This window comes from Meleagris gallopavo, chromosome 7 (genome assembly GCF_000146605.3).
Source record: "Meleagris gallopavo isolate NT-WF06-2002-E0010 breed Aviagen turkey brand Nicholas breeding stock chromosome 7, Turkey_5.1, whole genome shotgun sequence".
NCBI classification, from domain to species: domain Eukaryota; kingdom Metazoa; phylum Chordata; class Aves; order Galliformes; family Phasianidae; genus Meleagris; species Meleagris gallopavo.
In genome coordinates, this window is record NC_015017.2 from 28,817,641 (window position 1) to 28,833,358 (window position 15,718).

A 15,718-nucleotide genomic window follows, 5' to 3' on the forward strand; every position below is an offset into this window, starting at 1 on the left:
GCCGACCCGAAGCTCTAGGAATTTCCCTGTGACTAAAAAATGGCAAGAAGGTGACAGGCATTTCAGAAGGAGAACCAGCGGGCCGCCGAGTATTTTTAAATCATCTAACTTATATAAATTCAATTTTAAAACGCCTTCTTAAAAAACAAAACACAAAGAAACCCAGCCAAATCACACGTAACATTTGTGGCCAGGTGCACAGAAGCCCCTACTTGCCAAACTCATCCTGGTAACGACAAGAAATTCCAAATTATTGCAATGTGAGCTGAAAGTCACAACGTGCAATTATCCGTAACAAACTACGTGCCTTCAGATGTGAGAGCATCCTGGTCGTGCCATTTTCCAGCTTATACTTATAGGCTGCTTCTGCCTGTATTCCCACGGGCATACCGTAAATCATGGAATCACCAAGGTTGGAAAAGACCCACAAGATCATCCAGTCCAACCATCTACCCATCACCAATAGTTCTCACTAAACCACGTCCTTCAACACAACGTCCAAACGTTCCTCGAACACCTCCAGGGTCGGTGACTCTGCCACCTCCCTGGGCAGAGGAATAGGAAAAGCAGTAAACAGGCTGTCAGAATCACATTTCTCATGCAATACCTAAAGCAGTTCATACACCAACCGCATGTCACCGCAAATAAGAAGCAGGAATAAAAAATGAGCTTTCCCTACGTGTTTGGGCCCTTTTGTCCCAAGGAAAGGCAGGAGATAATACAGGACAATCACATGTAATGGCTCAAAAGTTAAAAAAATCAGTAATGGGGAGTTTAGCAGTATCATTAAATGAAACACCATTAGAATCCCACTAGGTAAACCGTGACCGTGGATGCACGCAGCAGGATGAAACAATTAGGGACTCACACTCAGAAGCTGTGCGAGTGCTTCACCTGCCCAACTCCCCACTGCCACTGTTACTCAGATTTTACACACCAGACCATCAAATGGAGCTGAATTCCATCATATAATGCACTGAACTCACAGTAAAGATGGTTAGCCAGCAAAATAACAGATGAACAGCAGTGCAGAAGGTGGTGCAGTTTCCTTCACCCGCATCCATGTCCCACCTGCCAGACCACCGCGGAGCCGTGGCTCACTGAGGCACCATGACTGCTTCTGGGGTTTGTTTTCCAAGATACAACCAAAGCCCTTTCCAGCCTTGGCTGATCAAACGTCATCATCAACAAAACAGGGGCTTGAATAAATCTGGAGTGTGGTGGCTGATGTGGTTGTCATATTCATGGAAGCTCCGGTTAGCTCCATCAGAGGAAAAAGAGATGAAGAAAAAGGTGCAAGCAGAATGCCTGATGGACTGCAGCTGTTCTTTGCTGGTTCCCAAAAGGGGTGTCTGGAAAAGCATTTGCAAAGGGATGGATAGGAGGAAAGGGATGGAGAAGGAGAACGTGCAACACAGCCATGGGATGCTGAAGAGCAAGAAGGCACAAGGCAACCAAGTGGAAGCATCCAACGTGGGCAAAGAGGAACAACTGATCCACGTAAACCTGGAGCAGAAGGAAACTATGTGGGACAGCAAGCCAAATGTGAGGATGGGCTGCTCCTGAGCTGCAGGCTGCCAAGTGAGCGCTGCATAGATTCTGGGGAGCCATTCCTCCCCAGGAACAGGTAACCAAAAACTCCCAGCATCTGAGAAAACATGCTTGTCATGTACCAACCCAAATTAGCACTCCCTGATTGTCCAGCCTTCGTGTATTTTGCAGAACTATGAGTACAGTCTTCAGGAAGAAAAAAAAAAGGATGTTAAACCCCTTATAACCCACGACTTCTAATCAAAAGGCTTTGCTTACACCAGAAGCAGAACCACTTGCTTACATTTAAGGTCTATTTTTACATGTCTTCAACTGACTTTGTCCTCGGGTAACTTACGGTCAATAACGCACTACTGCCCAATTAAAAGTACATAGGAACCTTCATTTCATCAGTTGCCTTTGTATCTTCAGGCTCCCCTCTGCTCCCAGGTAGGCAGCATTAACCCATCTTGTATGCAGAAGAGATTATCTGAAGAAGCACACATCTCTAATCTGAAGATGAAAAACAATGTCCTGAGAGCCTTTAAAATGGTTTCACAGAAAATGAGGGTGAGATTATTTTGTTCTCCTGTTTTCATTTTTCTTGGGGGGCTTTAATCATTTTTTTTAATAAAGACAGTTGAGATAACTGAAATATCAGTTCAGAAGCCACCGAGGAAACAACATTTAGACCACAGTAATAGAACAGGCAAATGTGAGCGTCATAATCTTCTAGCATCTTTTGCACTGTATTAACAAAACACAGTATCATCAATCTCCCACTGTTGTTTTTCACCTGACTACCACCTTTTGCCTTGCACACCCCAAGGAGCATAATTACAGTCACATAACATATGTACGGGAGTTTGAAAAGGGGAGAATAAAAATGATTTTCACACTTTGGTAAAGAGGCTTTGGTAAATAGGCAGAGCCCTGCACTTTCCTTCTTGCAACTTTCTCAAAGTTTTAAGCATTTTTTGTTTAATGTAAAATTTAGTACAGTGCCGGAGTCCAATGGCTTGAAGAGTCTACACATAAACGAATGCGAGCCTATATATTTCTGCATAACTCCAGAATGAATAAATAGCAACTTCAGACAGAGGACTTACTATGTACATGTATTTCCTTGCTAATAATGTCCTTGAAAGCAAAATATGCCTGGAAGAAGGACATTATATATATGTATTACATATATATCCACTGTTGGAAACACCTATCAAAAAAACTTTAAGAGGTGAAACGTAGATTTATATCCTTACTCTTTCTTTTTCAGCTGTGAAAGATAAGAGGTTGAGCGCACAGCAAGGAGTAGAAATTCAACAACAAAAATAAATATTCCACAATGCTGAAGAAATCTGAACTCTACAGCCATTATTTCCATTATTTCCGTACTCCTAGCATAAAGAGCCCCTGGACCTTAAGCTTATCCTAATTTAAGATAAGGGAAGCTCAAGGAACGTTGTTAATTATTATCTCCTGAAAAGCAGTGCCACATTCATGTGCCACAGAGGCAGGTTAGAGTTCAGGAAGAGCCTCCATTTGTTTCTGCCTTCCCATTTAAGTATGGATAACACATTACACTTACGGAAGGGAAAAAACAAGCAGGACATATTAACACAGCCTCATCTCCCAGCCTCTGCTGAGCAGGTTCTGACTGCGACTCAACCTCTCATTAGAAACTCAGGCCATAAGCTGATTTTATTGGTGCTCTCAAGGCGGCCCTACAGTGCGGCAGGAAGGTGTAAGCTGTGAAATGCTCACACAACTTCACGTTGCAGCCAGCAAACGGGAAAAGAGGGAAGGCAGGCAGAGCCCCAGTGCTGCAGGACGTGAGCAGGACTCACGGAGCTGGACCTGCAGCAGTTCCTTTGGTGCACTGCTTGCTAAGGACAATGAGAGCAGATGCCCACGTGCCAGCACAGCCCAACGGCAGCCAAGATGGGAGGTGAGATTTGATGCAGAGAGGCACTCAGAATCAATTGCAGCAGCGAGTAAAGCTCCTAATGCACGTGGTTCAGACGAGGAAGGCACTGCCTGCCCCACGGAGCCTCCGCCGCTCCTTCCCCACCCAAAGCTCTTAGAGCTGCTCTCCAAGGAGTGGGAAAGGGAGCTTGTGTTTCTCAGTGCATACTGCAGTGATTGAAAGAGCAGCCATTTGTCTAAAACTAACGTATTCCAGAGAATTCAGAGAGCTTCCGACTTACCACTGTCTGTGTGCTTTCTTCTACTACGAGACCTGTGCAAGGTATCAATGAATTTTATCTGTGCAGTATGCCAGAGTTGTCTGAAGACACGCTCCACTTCAGGCTGTGTATGCAGGGTATTGCCAATGTGGAACAGCTGGGTGACTGAGAGTATTTCTGCATCTCTAAGGCATGTCCTCTCAGCTGTGCCTCGGGTGAAGCAGTGACTCCTAAAAATCAAGCACTCGATGAGTTCCCATGATCAGGTACTTAAGTTACCCATGGTGGCATCTGAAAATCTTACAAATCTTACAAATTAAGTGTCCGTGGTTTATAAATTGGTCATATCCACTAGCTATCAAGTCTGTAGCCTGTCTGCTGTTACACAAAGAAAACACTTACTGAAATACAAGTACATGCTTAAGGCCAGTTAATGGCTATTTTTCCCTCATTAAGACAACAAACAGCACTGATGAGGAAGGTAGCTCTTCTCTCCCACTCATAAAACCGAAAGACAACAGAAATAACTTCATTCTCTCTCTACTTCTTGCAATAAAATGGAAGTAATAGGAAAGTGACTATCAAAGTAGAAAAAGGAAGGTGGTTTTATCAGTGTAGCAAGGCCATCAATGGGACAATCTATCATAGGACAACTCTTCTAAATTTCAGCTTTCACAAACAATGTTAAAAATTTTAAAGCTTCCTGAAAAGTGCTGCAGGACTGACTGGAGTCTGCAGAACCCACAGCATACAGAGAAGCTTGAGGAGTTCCTCCTATTTAATTTACTCGAAAGACACCATTCCATGATCTCTGAGGTCCCCTCCAACCCAAGCCACTCTGTGATTCTATGACTTGAGCATAACCTAAATTATTTGTGTGGGCAACAAATTCCTGATGCCAAAGCCCTCCCTCATTTCCTAGGCAAAGACCCGGGAGATCCAGCACAGACAAACGCCTTAGGGTGTGTTTGGCTAGATTTCCCTGTACCTTTGCCAGTAGGGCAACAGGAGGGCTTTCCTGGTGGCACAGCAGTCCACAGGTGTGTGTGTGTGTATGGGGGGAAGCAGCAGAATTCACACCTCTTGCTAAAACTCCAGCTGAATTTGCACCCCTCAACCTGAAACTAATCACAAACGATGAAAATATACATGCCTACATATAACACATCTACGGATATTTTTTACGGTATTACGAAGCCAGATGATACAAAATATATGAAATTAAACAGCCAGTGCAGTAACACAAGATGGTAAAAGGCGTCCCAGCGTTTATCCCCACGGCTGTGCCACTCTCAGAGGTTTCATGTAGCCATGGGGCCAGCAGCACAGTGGGGCACAGGATCCTGCAGTGAGCACTGCCTCCCATCCCACCCCACCGCCTGGGCTCTGTGCAGCCAGCACCGACTGTTTTACAAAGAAACAAATTGAAAGCAGCTCTGAGGGTTACCGAGCGAAGTTCAAGCACACTGCTTTCAAATTTCCTCGTAAATAAAAATACATGGGAAAGAGAAGAGCTCGCAGTAGCTCGGTGCATCCCTCGAGCATGGTTCATAGCCCCCAGCGCACCGCTCTGGTTTTATAAATTAGAAATCTTGTCATCTTATCGTGGAGACCAGGAAAATTGTGGCAAACTTTATCTGCTAAGTGAACCCTAATAACCTCAACTTTAACTTCAAGAAAATTACACGAGGAAGCATTTCCCAGCCTTGCAAGTTGCGGGAGACAGAATTCTTTCTTTTCTCCCATCTCCCCGGGAGTTATTAACCCTCCTGCAGAGCCCCAGGGACCCCCAGCAGCCGGCACTGCCCACGGGCTCTGAGCAGCAGCCTGCCTTGGCAGCGTATCTGCTGCAAGAGCTTATGGCTCACAGGCTGACTAAAGCTCACAACAGGTGATGGAAAGAATTTAAAGAAAACCACAGCCTTCGGAATCAAAAATGTTACATCGCTAGGGTGGTTTCTCATGGAAAATGGTATTTTTTCTGTTTAATCGCAGAGCCGTGCTCAACGCCCTGGTCTGTCTGAAAGCAGCCGGCACAGACCCACTGCTGCCGCAGCAGCCAGGTGCAGTGCTGGTGCTCTCTGTGCAGACAGCTCAGAGGTGAGCTGGGCATTTGCCGGTGCTCAACAGTCCCAGCCTTCTGGAGCTCAGTTTTGCAGGAAAAACTTGAAGCAACCTATAGTAGCTTGGAAAGGTAAAATTAAACAATAAAATGCGTCACTGAAACAAAACCGCGTAAAGATTTTTCTGTCATTAGTTAGCAAATTGGAGGGTGTCATCCCATAATGTTTTTTAACAACTGACTTGGCAATACAGCAGTTCTGTGCCTGTACAAACCAACACTGGGCCAACAACACAGGGGGAATGGTGATGAAATGATCAAAGAATCACGGAATGGCCTGGGTTGAAAAGGCCCTCAATGCTCATCCAGTTCCAACCCCCTGCTGTGTGCAGGTCGCCAACCAGCAGCCCAGGCTGCCCAGAGCCACATCCAGCCTGGCCTTGAATGCCTGCAGGGATGAGGCATCCACAGCCTCCTTTAACGCAAGAGCTCTGATTGTGCCATTGACCTTCAACCTTTAGTCCAAAAAACATCACTATTTCTGATGAGCAGATTCGAAATATCTTTAACATGCACAAGGAAATTTGCCTGAACGCTCAGCCAGTCCAACTATAATTCTGAGACTGCAAGGAGAGGTTCCTTTTCCCCCAGATGTTCTCACATCTCACGGACACAGCATTCTGAATGTTTCCTTCCAGTAGTTTTATTAAATCTGCTCTCTCCTTTGCTTTCAGACTTCCCAATCTTTTTAATTATCATTAATAATCTTGAGCTTTGACTTCAAGCACAAAGAGCACAGGTTACAGTTCTGACAGGAGCACCAGAATACTTTCCATCAATCTGAGCACCATGCCTTCCTTTTTAGGTTCAGAAAAGACTTTTTCTCATTCGAGGCAAAATTAGAATTTCACCCGCAGGTTCTCCTGGTCCATTACTATCTCATTGGGTGACCTCAAGTCACACATCGTGTCTGTATGCACATGAGAGAGGTAGTGAAAGTGTGAACAGGGTATTAAGCAAGTTGTCAAAAATACCACCCTACTCAATCAAGCTTTCAAAGGCAAATGGGAAACCCTGCCACAAGTGAGCTGGGTGCCTCAAAACCTAACTGTGACCTCTGAGAGCACTCACTGAGCGCCTGAGGAAACCTCCTCTCACAACACTTATTGAAGATGCAAATTCAGATCTGCCTAGTGAAATACTTCACTATTAACGTGGTGAAGTTGTGGGGAAAAACACAAGGCTGCTGAGCTTTCTACCCCAGGCTGACAAGCCATCACACTGGTACCCAGTGCAAGAAACACTTACCTGCACTGCTTGAGTCAACCCTGCTTCCACAGCAAGGGATGCGCAGCCTGGCTGCTGGGCACGGCTCTGCCTTGGAAAGCTGCATGGGAGAGCACAGTGTGAGCCACCAGACCCCATTGAGGGCCACGGGGAACAGGGGTGCACAGCATGGGACCACCACATCACTGTAGGAACGATAGGAATGAGTAAATGCACCCCATGGAGGTCAGCCTTGAGGAAAGAAAACCAAGTTAAGGAGTAAGTTCACGCGGGCAGACCAGACTATTAGCAAGGAGCATACAATAAAGGACTTTGTTTAAACAAGCTGAGTTTCTAAATTTGCAGAGATATCACTAAAGCAATATATTGGTCACATCAGGAACCTCATATTCCGTGACAAGCAGGAAAGGAAGAAGAGCGTCCCGCGGCTTATTTCCTACAGCACTTTTCACGCCTCACAGCCCCTGCTTCCAGCACCCCATCCTGCATCACCACAACCCCTCGTGCTGCCAGGGCGCAGTGCTGCAGCCCATGCCCACGTGTGGCACCGTGACACGCGCTGCCCCCAGCAGCACCTGGCTGTGGGGTCCTGGCACAGAGCCCTCGAGCAGCACACAAAGCTGCTGCCCTCAGCGTGGATGGAGAGCATCGTTAATAAAGGAGGGAGCAGACCAGGCTGCAATTACGCCCTGCTAATCCTCTTAAAACTGAGGTATTCCTTCACCGCGGTAATTATTTGCACAGGGTGGGAATAACAACCGTATAGAACAAATTAAAACTTTACCTTCAGATGCTACCTCGATTGTCATGCAGATTTTCATTTGGCCAGGAAAAGACCCTTAATACCCAGCCCCTCTCCTAACAATCAGGATAAGACCGTGACGTCACGGCTCAGCTAATTCCAACTTTGCCTGATGCGTTTTGCTGCGCGGTTCCCTCCGTATGGCCTGGTGCTCAAAGCAGACGCGGTCGGAAATCTCTCTGATTAAAAGAGTGAGCAATACATCAAGTGCTGCGGGGCCTTCTGTGGGCTACACCTGGGCTGGGAGGAAAGACACATCAAATGACCGGCGCTGGGCACAAACTGCTTGTTGAGGCTTTTTTTTTTAAATACAACCATCACATGTTTAAATGTCACGCTGGGATTTAGTTAACTAAGGTGGCAGGTTCTTAAAACGCAGAATTTATTATGTTGAAATTCTCCAAATGCGAGCCCGAAAAGGGAAAAAATACGTCGACTTTTATTTATTTCCTAAATAAATATAGGCAATTTAGTCCTTCCCCCAAATACGGGCAGATTAGATGAGTTAGACAGTAGTCAATTCATTTTGCATAGGAATGGCTCATTAAAAAAAAAAGAGCCCCACATTTGTATTAGGCTCCGATTGGACAGTGTGCAAAATGAATTTACGGTGTCACTCAGAGATGCAGCAGGACTAATGAGGGAGGGATACGGCACGGGTAAATCTGCGCCGCATTCATTCCCTCCGCTGGTACGGCTCACCAAATGGAGGTGTCCCTCATTATGTATGTGTCTCAGGAGCTTTCTTTAATATTTTAATAAATAACAACATCAGCCCAACAAGAAATTAATGAATAGTATCATTAATAATGAGCTGGAGTCTTGTAGTGATGGGACAGATATTAAATTGAACCACAGTGGTGCTATCTCTGGAGACTTGGGAATTTTCCAGCGGCAAACAAGGCCACCGAATGAGGCAGCCACCGCGCCGTGCCAACAGCTTTTACAACAGGTTGGGAGTAATAAAAGAGGATTTTCTGCACGATAAAGTTAAGCCTTAGAAAATCTGCTGGTGGAGATCGGTGTGAAAAGTACTGCCAAACGTGATCCTTAATTAAACTTTAATTAAGATAAAGCTCTTTCCTTTAAAAGGGGGAGGGGGAGGGAAGGGGGGAGCGGCAGCAAAAAGAGAGCCGGCTATTTCCCTCCCAGTTTGGGATCTGAAATAATTCTGCATTAAATCACAGAAAACTGCATTCAAGTACATTCAATCCTCAGAACCCGGGGAATTCGGAGCTGTGGATGCAGCGCTGTGCTGAGCCCCGCACATCCACGGCACCCAGCACCCCTGCGGGTCCTCTTAAGGCTCAGGATTTATCCCTTTCATTGTAATACCACGTACGTACAGACAGCTGTAGTACATGGAGTGTATATACGGTACAGAAAATAACACGCACAGTCTCTGAGTACGGGAAACATCCTCACAAAACAAAATCTCTTTCCACCCCGAAGCCCAGGACAAAACCTCTCAGACGGGAGCGGCGCTCTCTCACCATAGCAAAAGGGATGGGGATTATTAATAAGTACCATCAAAATGAATTCATAGCCAGTTTCCAAACAAAGTAAATCCCAAATGCTGCCCAGAACTGAATTTCACAGGAGCGATGGCATGCTTTTCCCAAAAATGCTTCTGGCCAGGCTGTCGGCCGCACCAGGATGGCAGAGCAGCCAAATTGCTTTGCAGGGGCCGTTCTGTTCTCATAAAGCCTCTCTAACCCAGCACACAACCAGCTCCGGTCCCTGCGTGTGGTTCATACACAGACCATATGGAACGGGGACCGTGCATCTTTGGGAGCTTAATTAGCTACTTCTTGAGCATCTAACGCCGCTTCTGTGCCTGAGCACTTCATTTCTCTTTGAAATATGTAAGACGGCCTCACCAAAAGCAACTGCTCATCACGTCTCAAAGCCATATTTAACCCCATCTCCTGCTGCTATCTCACTATTTTGAGACTGGAGCTCCTCGCTGGTCTTTCTTCAAAGTTCAGAGCATCTATTACACTTGTGATTAACGATGCTCTGTCATATAGAGGCTGTATCAGTATTTTTAGGGAGGGACTGATAATTTGGGAAGAATGCAACAGACAGCCCATCTCCCCACCTGGGGTCTAGCCCCCCACTGAGCTGCTCCTCCCCATCCCGTGGGCAGTGCCACATTGACTGGGTTGGGGTTCTGGAAAGGAGCAGCAGCCCTGCATTGTGGCAGCTCCCACTCACCACTATCTCTGATCTGAAGTGCTGCCTCCCACCAAAGAGCCACGGGGGTCCCCAGAGCCCAGGACACCTTCCCAGCACCTCACCCCCTCCGTCTGCAGCACAGCGCGTGCACCGCTGCCCAATCCCACCCAGCCATCCATCACACCGATTGGAGCCGCTGCAGAACCCGCTATTTTTTATTTACTGTGTGAAAGAGACCCTAAGAGTAACTGTACATTTTGACGTGCTCACGCCATAAATTACCCGAGGTTCGTATTTTATCAGGATGCTATTATGCTGGCAGATAATAGTTCATTTTTAGGCTGTTATAGCAGAGATCATAAGGTTCCACCCTCAGCAGCTATGTCTTGTAACTGCCTTTCACCGTCTGGAAGCACAGGCAATTTTTCCATAATAAAAACTGGATTAGCATGTATCAAGAAGAGGTCCCACCAGCTGTCACTTGGAAATCAGGCTACTCCATCCGATGTTCACGCTGATAGCAGATCAACCCATAAATGACAAGCAGTTTTCCTGTGTTTATCTAATAAGTGGCTAATACAGGCCAGCATCCTCTCTAATAAAGCAATATAAGAGAAGGAAGAAGCGGGCTCAGTTCTATTGCAATTAAATATGATCTGAGCAATATTCGCACGTGAAATTACAGCATGGAAATTTATACTTCAATTTTTCACCTGTTGCTGCTTTCTTATGTTTCATTTTAATGCACTATTCCCACAAGTAGTTAAGAATGATTTTTTCATAGGATCAGATTTAAAGTTTTCCAAAATCCAGCTTATTTTCATTTCTTTATCACGGGTCTCTGTGTATGGATGGATGTATGTTAATCAGAAAACACGTCTATGAAAGAATGGATTCCACAAGTGAATTTCAAAGAGCAGCATCATGCTGGATGAACTAGCAATAGTAGAAATAGCTTCAAAGATGAGCAAAAGAAAATCTTATTCATTTTTTCTGCTTGATATTAATGAAGCTATTTGCTCGCCTTCTCATCATTAGCAATGATGCAAGTCCAAAATCACAGTCCAAAAACGTACCAAGAATTAGTCTTAGAGTGGGAAAAGCATCATTCTGCTGAAGGTAATGCAAAAAACGGGGTTAACTTGGCTATATTAACAAAGCAGAAAAAAAATCATCAACAAAAGACTGATGACTGGCTAATAATGAAAAGACAAAAGAGCTGACCTGATGAAAGACTGCATTTTCATCTGGCTTTAAAACCAAATTTTACACTTTCACTATCTAATTCCAGAAGAAAAGTGCAGATGATAAAAAACAGAGGCACTCCCATCCCACCAGCAGCCCATGAGCACAGCCCAGCCTGCAGCTAGCCCTGCCCCAGTGCTGGGAGTGCAGATCCACAGCTCTCCTCTCCCACCACCCGTTTTCTGGACCCCGTTTCTAATTGTATCTGCTCTTCCTCCCGAGCTTCTGCTTTAGATGCCTGCATGGCACTGATAAAGCAGCACCACATGGAAATAATTTCTTTCTCACAAGGAGAGGATTCTTGCAGATTTTTCTTTCCAACACATACTCCAAGTTTTTTGGTGCACCGCAGCCTGATTTTATGGAAGAACGGCGTGTACTCCTTGCAGCATCCACAACTCCAAAACCACCATTCCAATGGAGAGCCTTCCAATGTCTGTGAAGGATGCAGAGGGGAGGATGCTGCTCCAGGGAGGACAGAAGGGAGAGCCTTTGTGCGGACTGTCAGCATTACCATTGGGCCAGAGGCTCCGAAAGCAGAGCAAGCCCTTAGCTCAAAGCACTGCTTCCCACATGGGCTAACACATCAGCACCACGCAAGCACAGCAAAGCACAGGAGGAGACCATATTTATAGTCGTAGAATCACAGAATCTCCAAGGTTGGAAAAGTCCAACCCCACCTCCCCGTGCCCACATCCCTCAGTGCCACATCCCCACAGCTCTGGGACACCACCACCAGGGATGGTGACCCCCACTCCCTGGGCAGCTGTGCCACTGCCTGACTGCTCTTTGGAGAAGAAATGCTTCCTAATACCCAACCTGAGCCTCTTCCAGCACAACTCACAGCCACCACCTCTCCACCTATTGCTCTCATCCCAGCCTACCCTTCTGTCCCTAATTTTCACTGTCAACTGGTTCATATTTTGATGCCCAAGACTCGATTACCATTATCATTACTTTACTTCGCGTCACCGCGAATGCTAAGAAATGAGAGAAAATGAGACTCAACCAGTGAGCCCCCCCCACCCAGTCGTGGCGGGGCAGAGACTCAGCGGTCTTTGCCCATTGCAGAGGAAAATGGCACGCGTTGCTTTTTCTCTGGCTGCACAGCAGACGGAGGCGTGAAGGAAACTCGTCACTGGCTCCGAACCAAGCGCCCGCAGCGAGCTAAAGGCAGCTTTCACCAGCAAGGGGAGAGAGGAGAAAACAGCACTTGTTGGTCACAGGAGAGGGGGAGCCGAAGGCCAGAGGGCAAATTCCACTTGCAACATGCAACATATTTTTGTGGGCTGAATCCATTCCCTGACCGTCAGAAGGGCTTCGGCTGCAGAGAGCGGCACGCGGCACCGGAGTCAGCAAGTAGGTGTGGGAGCAGAGAGCTGGAAATGCACGGAACAATGAGCTGATGAGTAACGAGAATGCACCGCGCTGCCTTGCTTCACGTCGGTGCTGGGTGTGCTGTCCCGCGCCGGGAAAGAGACTTCTCATTTTTCCCTTTGTTTGCTCGGGCACGTGGGAAGGGAAGCAGGCTGGGATGGAGGGCAGGCTCACAAATGGGTTTGTTTATTGCATTTTTGTGGTATTGTTTTGCTTATTGTTTAGAAGAAATATTTTATAAAAAAAGTCATAGAGACAGAAAAGGGGAATTGTTAGCGAGAAACCACAGGCACCAAAGTTCTTGGTGCTTCCAAGGCGTCTGGCATACAAAGGCTGCAAAATCCCTCACAAACTGATAAGCACTACCTGTTTTATAGTGCTGATGCACACGAAGATTAAGAGACTTTCCAAGTGTTTGGTAGGGGCAAAACCAGCAGTATGCCGCAGACTTCAAGTGCTTCTCTGCACATATTTGATAACATTTACTTCCTAAACAAATTAAATCTGATATTAAAAAAAAAAACACCAACATGCACACAACTTTTCCTGCCCTCAATTTAACTTTTTCTTACACTTCAAAGAAAATAACACACAGCCTGTCCTCAACAGCACTGCAAAACGTGAACTAAATTTACTCAGAGGGTGGTGAGGCACTGGAACAGGTTGCCCAAGGAGGCTGTGGATGCCCCATCCCTGCAGGCATTCAAGGCCAGGCTGGATGTGGCTCTGGGCAGCCTGGGCTGCTGGTTGGCGACCTGCACATAGCAGGGGGTTGGAACTGGATGAGCACTGTGGGCCTTTGCAACCCAGGCCATTCTATGATTCATTCTATGAAATTCACCAGCATGCCTTCATTGAATGACTCTGAAGAACCTCCCATCTGACAGTTCCATTTTCTATGAGATTTTTTATCTTTGTGTTTTTCTTTGGAAAACCATAGGAAAGGAAGGGAAACACCATTCATGAAACAAAACAGTCCACAAGACAGAGTGGAACTGATAGAAATGGAATAACCTGAGTTGGAAGGGACTCATGTGGATCATTGAGTGCAACATAAAACTGGCTTGTAGTTTTGTTAAATCTGGTACTCTAGCACCAGATATGCTGTTTGAAAACATCAGAACACACGCACTGGAGAAGGAACAAGTCTTTGTTGCCGTTGCTATTCTGTTGCATATTTAAGGCAAGATCTCAGCATCTATTTTACACGTGGTCAAAGGGAGCTCCTCTACAATTAAATTTAGCTGAGCAGTTTTGTTCACGTGCCGTGCTGTCGTGGCAAAACAAAATGCATCGAGGGGCAGGTGGTTTGCATTAAGGGGCAATAATGCAAAGAGGTGTCTGTGGGCATCCAGAGGGCTGCAGCCTGAAACCTCAGCAGCAGCAAAGCTGCATTGCTCCCCACTCAGCCGCAGCACCACCCCCGGGCTCGCGCCTCCCCACGCTGGGCAGCCTGCCTCCAGACTACCAGACAGTGTTTGACAAAGTTCCACATCACAGATTAAGGTCTTTGTGCAGAGATTGAGGTCTACAGAAAGAAAGGAAGCGGAATAGACAGAAATGTAACATAAAATGGATTGACATCGGCTAAAGGGCAGAGCGGGGAGGGAGACAGCCATAAACACAAACTTTTCTTTAGGGGAGAAGCAAGCAGAAAGACGTTATTCGGCATGAAGAGTCCCGCAGTGTGTCATTTAAGCAGAAGGCACAGAAAGTAAACACAAACTGATAGCAACCAGCGAAACCTACAGCCACTAAATCACTGCGAGACCAATGGTGGGCCCGTTGGAGGCCCTGTTCTGCCAATTAACTGAGTGGAAAATATTCATCAACAGCATTTGTCACATAAAAAACAACGCAGCTGCCTGTAGGAGGTTGATTGTTAGACCAGGCTGGGTGCTGCACAAAGCAGGAGCTGGAACGTACCTGGTGCTGCAGGTGTCCTTGGGGCACATCTGCACGGTGCCCATCACCCGACGTCTGGGGGCAGGGCAGAAGGGACTCCAGCATGAGTTTAGACCAAGAAGCAGCTGGCAGATATTAGAAAATAAACATTATAAGCTTTGTGAGCAGAATGCAGAACAAGCTTACCCCAGTGTGAAGGTGAGCACAATGCAGAAAGCTGTACAGCACGGCAGTCACGCTCAGCTGCAAACTCACCTGGATGTGCTTTACTTATTTCAGTTTGCACTGTTTTCTGGGGCACCACATCAACATATATTGAGGTTGTAACTCAACACACCATTACAAATAAATTTAGCTCTACCCAGCATTTTTAATCTGATCACAGTTTTTAAATGTTCTTACAAGAACACGATCTGTGCAGTGGATTATGTGCAAGCAATTTGTTTGTTTTTCCTTCTTCTCCTAAAAGCTCCTTCTGCAAAACACAGCACACTAAGCGCACGTGCTTTATTTTACAATCTAGAATAATTTTGGTGTCCAATATGCACTTTTAAATGTGTGTTATCCCTTAAAAGTACCGCGGATCACTATAACGAGATCATATCTCCCACCACTGCACAAGGAGCAGGCAAAATTTCAGTCCCAAAACAGAGGAGCTTCCCGCCTTCATGAATACTTCCATTATGTCCATACGTTGTAGCTTCTAGCTTTTAAAAAACCCTCGAAACCCTTGAAAGCTTATTTATATTTTTCTATTCTTGCTCTAGCAATTAATGCGATGGCTTTGGAGGAGGATCTGTGATTTTATGCAAGCAGAGCGAGTACAAATTGTAAGCTTTTATTTATATCCCACACAGATATCATTAGAGCACATGCGCACACAGACACGTATATCCATAGAAATGGGTCTGCCTCTATATGTATATCTATATGTATAAATGTATGCATGTTGAGAGCTGATCCATCATCTCTGCTATTTTTTTTAATTTAATCTTGTTTTTAAATGATTAGATATATAATCAGATACAATTTAACCATTTTGCTAACACACGGACATGAGTTCTATCAGTTATACACAAATACAGGATCTATAAAAGATGGAGAGGGAATATTTCCAAATTTGGCAATCATCGTACAAGGCTTGGAAGA